This window comes from Electrophorus electricus, chromosome 6, assembly GCF_041902795.1.
Source record: "Electrophorus electricus isolate QZ-2024a chromosome 6, ASM4190279v1, whole genome shotgun sequence".
NCBI classification, from domain to species: Eukaryota; Metazoa; Chordata; class Actinopteri; order Gymnotiformes; family Gymnotidae; genus Electrophorus; species Electrophorus electricus.
The window spans coordinates 2,710,256-2,718,141 of record NC_137502.1 but is presented as its reverse complement, the minus strand read 5'-3'; positions in this window follow the sequence as shown (position 1 = coordinate 2,718,141).

Sequence of the window (7,886 nt, the reverse complement as noted above, 5' to 3'; positions counted from 1 at the left end):
TTTAAGATGTCACTGTCTGTTGTTCATTCGTTTTCTCAATGTGAGTGTTGCTCACAGACCTAAGGCAGTGTTTCTTTCAGCCTGTCAGTCCATGATTGTAGCCACGTGGAAAGGACGGAGTGTGGATCTGTGTTCAGGCATACAGGGTGCTTCACCCTGCTCCTATGTATCTGTTAGAAAATCTGCCTTCTCTTTGTCCTGTAATCACTATTATTATTAATTCTCCTCTCGTTACTGCCGTTGTTCCTCCTGAACTGAACCTGGCTGCTGTAATTCCTGTTCCACAGAAATGCACACAATCTGTAGTTGTAGACAATCTCACTAACTATCGCCCAATTCCTAACCTTCCATTTCTGGCTAAAGTTTTTGAGTGTGTTGTTTTGACCCAACTTCGAGAACATCTGATACAGCATAAACTTCAAAAACCTCTGATAAAGTATTAATGTCATGAACCTATTCAGTATAATTTCTGAGCTGGGTGGAGCACTGAAGTTGTCGTCCTGAAGGTTGCGTATAATCTTGTGTCTGTGATCTCAGTGGCTCTTAACATCTTTATTTTGTTGGACCTTCGCACTGCTTTTGGTACAGTATGTTACACTCCCTCTGTTAGACCCAATGGAAAAAATAAATGGCATATCTAGAACTGTCCTTACTTGATGTAAACCTCACCCATTTGTCCGGTCACAGTTTATTTTCTTAGGTAGCAGTAAATCTTGTGCTGTACAGGATTGCCAAGACTCCCCTTAAGGAGCTCTCCCTGGGCCATCACTGTTTAATAATTCAGCGTTATCTCCGGGTTCAAGTGTTAGGAAATACTGTACAGAAAACGTACTGTGAAGGTTCAGCTCAAGTTGGCTTCTGATTTCTTCTTTATGCTGATGACACCCAGATTTATATCAGCGGTAAGAACAACTTGGCGTCTGCTCCTGTTCTAATCTCTGACTGTCTTCATCAAATAAATTCCTGCATCTGAAACAATTTTATTCCATTAAATTCTTCTAAGATTAAGATTCTTCAGTTATGTGTCCTTAAATCTTGTCATTTTACTCTTAACATAGATGTCCAGATTTCACCTTCCACTCCAGTACGTAACCTAGGTGTCATATTTGATAGTCAGTTCATGATTCACTCTCACATCAAGAACATCACCAAAACCTCTTCCCACCATCTATGTAATACTGCCATTTCAGGGCGTTTCTCCCACTCTGACGTGGGAGAATCTCCCCCAAGGCATTATAAAAGCGCCCTGCCCGAGTTCTCACTCACACTCCATTACATCCTCATGTCCCTCCCCTACTGCTGAGCTACACTGGTTCCCTGCGCATGCTCATACTGGTTTTATTCTTTTTACATGTTTTGGCCCAGTTTACCTCTTTCTGAGTCTTTGTTTGTTCATTCACTCTATAGCTTGCGAATGTAGCATGGAGCGACAAATCAAATGGTCAAAATCACAGGGAAAAGGGAGCAGGACATAACAACGCTTAACGGCACAATCAACACACACAGCGACATAAACAGCAAGCGATAGCAGGAGAGATCATAAACAAGGCGAGAGGGAAAAAACACGGGCTCTATGGGTTACACATGATACAACAAATACAACCAAAGGCGGGGAAACTTAAACAAGGGGCGGAACCACACAAAGCAAACCAAAATAATGACACGAGACAGGGTAACCATGACGATATGTTTTACCTAACCCTATAAAAATGCTCTTTGAATTATTTATAATTATTATTTTCTTATTTTTATTTATTGTCAGTATGTAGCACTTTGCATTTAATAATAATAATAATAATTATTATTATTATTATTATTACTATTACTATATATTATATATTATTATTATATTATATATTATAATGATCACCATAAGGTAGATTTTTCTACTTTTGAGGACATAGCAAAAACGTCAGAGCTGTCACTGTTTGTTTTCCCCACTGGTTCCTTACAGCACATACGCCACAACTGGGGGTCAAAGGTCAAGTCCTTCATACAATTATCTCCTACTATTGTCTCTCCCCATATGTCTTTGAACACTGTGCTTATCATCACTGGATCAGTAAGTCCTGTACAACCTCCACCCCCAACCCCCCTACCCCCCGGCTCTTTCTCTCTCTCTTTCACTGTTTCCCTCTGTGGCTCCATCTCTCTCTCTCTCCTCGAGATTTCCCCCACATCTCATTCACGCACCATTTCACCTTGAGCACAACAGGGTCTGGAGCGGAGGTGCAGAGATGCGGGTAGTGCGTTTATCCTCCTGCGCTTCACATACACTGAGTGCGGCGAGGAAAATTGAGCATGACGCAGATAACTGGTGGGATTCTTTCTGGTGGGGCCTAATTTAATTACTGGCTAATTAAAGATCAGTGCGAACCAGACAAACAATTAGTGCTTGACAGCACTGAAGTCTTGCTAGCTAAGTGCTGGCATGGAAACCACTTACAGGCACACAGCAAACCATAAGGACCTGAGATATTTTTAAATTCCATATATTATTGTGTATTGTTTTAAGGAATTGTATTGCACTAAATCAATTAAAAGAATAGTAAAAAATCACCTGGTAAAACTACAACATTAATTAAGTCTTTTAAGAGTAAGTTCCAATTTAGGCCAACCTCAAATGAAACAGACACACACTCATATTGGGTTACGTGTTGTGCTCTTTTTAAAGTCATCCACTGTTAGTAATTTTGCTTCTGTAAGAACATACGCGTTTGTCTCAGATGCTGTGCTGTGTAATATCTGCTGGTGCTCACATCCTGCAGATGTGCCAGTGCTCTGTGCCTGGCTACATCTGCCAATAGTTATTTCCTTTCCTGCCTTCCTACCTGTCTTTCTCTCGGGAGTGAGACAGACGAACATCAAAAGGAAAAACACACACACACACAGAGAAAGAGAATGAGAGACTGACAGAAGGTATCATTGATCCACAATTCCTTCCAGTTGGACTGAGTGCCTTTCTTTTTCAGCCTGGTGTCTGGAAATGTCCGTTTTCTCCATTCAGTTCCTCCTCAAGGCTGGGTGAGGATTTCTGGCAGAGTGACTCTGAGAGAGATTGGTCTGTTTTCTCTGGAATAACTTTGCTGCCCTCTTTGACTCAGAAATCTGAAACAAACATGTTGTCCCCTTCTTTCAGACTTTTGAGTGCACATGAGTCATATTGTCAGCAGGCGAAGATAGCAGAGCATGTGCAGTGTAAGGCACTTTGCCCTCTTCCCAGATCAGAAAGCCTGCTTTTAGAAAGGCTGATAGGAGGATCTGGTTACCACGCAGTAGACTTGGGGTTCACACGAGCGGTATGGCTGATGTCTCAGGCCATTCAGACAGGATAATGGGACAGGAATGACCCGTATACCCGCGTTTCCAGTCCTGTGGGCTGTAGGTGCTCTATGTTTCTCTGCTTGCCTTACTGTAATGGACCTTCACACTAAGTCATTGTAATTTGGAAGGATAAGGAAACACTGTACATATTGGCAGTACATAATGCACACGGTCATCACGAACTCAGATTTGTTCACATGAAGACGCCAATTTTTTTAATATGTCCTTTTGTAAGAATTTGATCTTGAAGAGTTCAACGCCTTCCTGCATCGTGCCTCGTGACCTTTGGCATTTCTGGAGCCATACATACTCGTTGGTTTAGACCTATTTTTATTTAACATTATTTTGCATGTGAATAAAGATTAAACAGGGAGACACTAAAAAGTTTTTTTTAATTTCGGTTTGTTTGTTCTAAAGTCCATAAGAGGGCATCTTAACCTGTTTCCGTGATCACTGTGGTACTGTGCAGTATAGTACAAATTCCCTCCAGTGGGATTTCTCTCTGGAGAGACCTTCCCTCCAGTGGGATTTCTCTCTGGAGAGACTTTCCCTCCAGTGGGATTTCTCTCTGGAGAGACCTTCCCTCCAGTGGGATTTCTCTCTGGAGAGACCTTCCCTCCAGTGGGATTTCTCTCTGGAGAGACCTTCCCTCCAGTGGGATTTCTCTCTGGAGAGACCTTCCCTCGGGTGCAGTGACTTCATGCCCTTCCAGACTAGTGACTGGCTCACCCCATCATAACCACAGTAGGAGTCAGAAATTAATCTTCCAGCTATGACAGTGCCCGCATGGCCAGCAGGGATGAGCTGATTGTGTGCTTCTGTCATGTTTAATTCATGCAACCAAACTGGTGTGCACCCTCATTACAATAGTGACACGCAACACTGCACTATCTAGCTCAGGCGACCCTGGCGACCCCACACAATACTTCTGCTGTGACCGACGTTGTTCCGATGTTTATATCCCCTCCCCGTGGGCTGGCTGCTTTTTCACATGCTGATCAGCTCAGTTCTTCACACTCCCACTTTCAACTCTCCATGTTGTACAGTTTAGTCCTCTAATGAAAAATGCAGTGTAATGTGTCATTCGCTTCCCTCTCGCGCAGTCATACTGCTTCAGTGATGGAAACACATAGCCAGGACTTATTGTGGACTGAGTTCTTATTTATTATGTTCACTAAATGTTTAACTCTGTTCAAACATCACACTGAAGAGCGTGTCGATCATGTTGCTTTTAGTCTTCCCATGACCTTTCTGCCTCATCACAGACTGTGAATATAAACGTTTTACATATCAAAGAGATTCTGAAAAAAAGGGAATTCTGACGTGAATTTGCTGTCCAAGGGACAAAGTAATGCATAGGTTAAGATAGTTTCCATGGTTACTTATGTATTACTTTACCCCAGACCTCCTGCGAAGAGCAAGTGTACTGTGTGTGTGTGTGTGTGTGTGAGTGTGTGTGTGCGTGTGTGTGTGTGTGTGTGTGTGTGTGAGTGTGTGTGTGTGTGAGTGTGTGTGTGCGTGTGTGTGTGTGTGTGTGTGAGTGTGTGTGTGTGTGTGTGTGTGTGTGTGTGTGTGTGTGTGTGTGTGTGTGTGTGTACTGTGTGTGTGTGTGTGTGTGTATGTAGGGACCAATGTTCCGGTTTTACGAATCAGCCAATTTTATTAAGTTATTCAAGTTATTTTATTAAGTTATTAAGAGCTTCTTCCCACAGGCCATTCCGGCCCTGAATCAGGGAAACTGATAAACTGTGGGGACCACCACCACCACCATGTAACATGACTGTAAATCTGTACATCTGTATATATAGATTTAGATTTATACTCAATTACCCTGTTACACAACAACTGTAGATATGGTATTATACAAAATGGATCTGTACATTCTGTAGATTGTGTACATATATACCCAACCATATACATTGTACATTGTGTATATAATCATAATATACATATATTGTACATACATTGTTAATATATTTTGTACATACATAGAATATATATATTTATCTGTATATATATTTTTTTCTCTATGCACCCCTGGTTCTCTTCCTCAGTTTGGACAGAGCACTCTCCACCATTTCACTGCGCGTTATACTGTGTATGACTATGTGTGTGATGAATAAACCAAACTTGAACTTGAACATTGATATAGTTTTCATGGTCATGAAACCACGCACAATTGGCCTCTTAGTCAGCTGGCTCCTGGTCGTGTCAGTTGTGTGATTCTTAATTCCAGAATGATTTCAGGCTGAAAATGGGAACAACAGAGATTATATTTTCTTTAGGAAAGTTATTAAGAGCAAGACAGTCGTGCAATATTTCTTTGGCTTAACGATTGGCCATTGATTTGGTCAGTTACGAGGCAATGTTGAATTTTTACAAGAGTACATCTGCACGCTAAAACATGCGGCCAGTATAACAGGAAGAAGAGCTTGTCAGAGTTGAATCTAGAGTGGGACTCGAGTGCTTCATTGCCAAAGCCCTGCCGACGTAGAGAGCAGGAGACTTTACTGAGTCCAATGCCCCTGCAGGAATTTACATCAACTGCAGCTCTGATAAGGAGCTTTTCAATATCAAGCATATGGGTTAAATCCAAAACAACTTTGGCTTGCTGGAAATTGTCCCGGTGTTACAGAAACACTGGTTTCCATGTGTGCGAGACATAGACCGTTATTGATATGTCCTTAAAGGCATACCTCAGAATTTGAAACCGAATTCTGGTAACATTCCAGTCATTTCTAGACCTGGACCTGACACACATGCGTCCCTTTTAAGTTTTTGCAAATGGTGCCAGTCTGATAAAATGTCCCTGGTTTCCCACCCCTTTCCAGCAATATCTGCACAGACAAGAAAAACCCATATAAAGTCTCCAGAGCGTAGGCCGTGTTTGGACTGCTTAAGTGCACAAGGGCTGTAGGTGCACTGTGTGAACTGCAGGTGATGTAGTGTACGAAGCAAAAGTCATTGCTTCTATTATTTTAAACATGAATCTGGATGGAAAAGTTAACCAAGTTGCAAGCATGAGAGCAACACGAGGTGATATTTGCACGTGTTTCCTGGGGCGAAAATGAAAACCCTTTTATTAATGTTTCAATTTTGCCAACACACAAACAAAGTAATAACATTTAAGGTCCATATAAAATAATTAGATGAATCGGTTACATGTAAACCCACTTCTTCTAAACTCTCATGAAATTAAACGGGGGTCGTTGTAAGCATCACCCGGCTGGAGGGTCTGGTATGTCGAAACGCAAAAGTATGTATACATGATCATATGTACATGTAATTGCTTGCATACACACCCATATTAGAATGTTATTCTTCCAAAATAGCTTTTTTAAGGGTCCCAGGTCTTAACAGGAAAGCACACATTTATCCCTAATAGAACATTTACATTAACATTTATCTGACACTTTTATCCAAAGCGACTTACAATCATGGCTGAGTACAACTTGAGTAATTGAGGGTTAAGAGTTTTGCTCAGGGGCCCAACAGTGGTAACTTGGCAGTGGTGGGGCTTGAATTGGCAATCTTCCAATTACAAGTCAAGTACCTTAACCACAGCATTAAAGACACTAGCAAATCCCTAACCCAGGGCCTGAATGGAGACGTGATCACTGATCTCCAATTCAAAAGAATAACCCTTCTGGTAAAGAGTGTGGCCAGGGCCACCAGGGGGACCGCTCCTGTCTGGGCAGCCGAGGGGTAGAACACCCAGTAGGGTGGTGCAAGGAAAAATGAAAATGGTAATGTGTTTTATATATATATATATATATATATATATATATATATATATAGACTGTGTTTTTGGTAACAGGCAACCAAGTGTTTTATCCAATGCAACATTACACAAAGTGATCTGATGACTATTTCAAATTAGACCCACACACTCTGGCTGAACCCTATAACAGATAGTGGCCCTAAAATAGCCACTGAGCCCGAGGAAACAAGATTAGTGCAGGATGGAAGGGGACCTGAAGGAATCCTCTCTTAGGCCCTCAGCGCCGGTAGCTGGGAAGAGAAACAGACACCAGAAAAAAAAACAACAGTTGATTATAAAAGTCTCAACCATAACGTGCTAAAACTGTATTTATATTCATTTTCATGTTCCACTGGTAATAATATAAAAAAGACTTCACCCACACTATACTAACACTCCACCCACGAGGGATCCCAGAACAACAAGTGCATAAGACGTTTGGGTCTGGATATTCGTGTAATTACCCAGAGTAATATGTGCTAGTATTACCGTATGGCATATTTCCTTCCATTTCTCCTGACTGAACTGCAGTGATGAATGTGCTCATTCACTGTTTCTCAATGCTCCTCTGTGCAGCCTCACAACAGCCCTGAGTGCCTCGTCCGAGAGCAACGCCTCCGCGTTTGTCACAGTGACGCTAAACACACGCGACACCTGTAGCTGCTCTGACGTGTGGCAGCCTGCAGAGAAGACTACGACCATCACAACTAACTTACCGTGACCAAGACGGGCGAGCGCATTCATTACCCTAGACAGCAAAATGACAGCTGATTTCTGAAATCATGTGTGGTTTTTAAGTGGC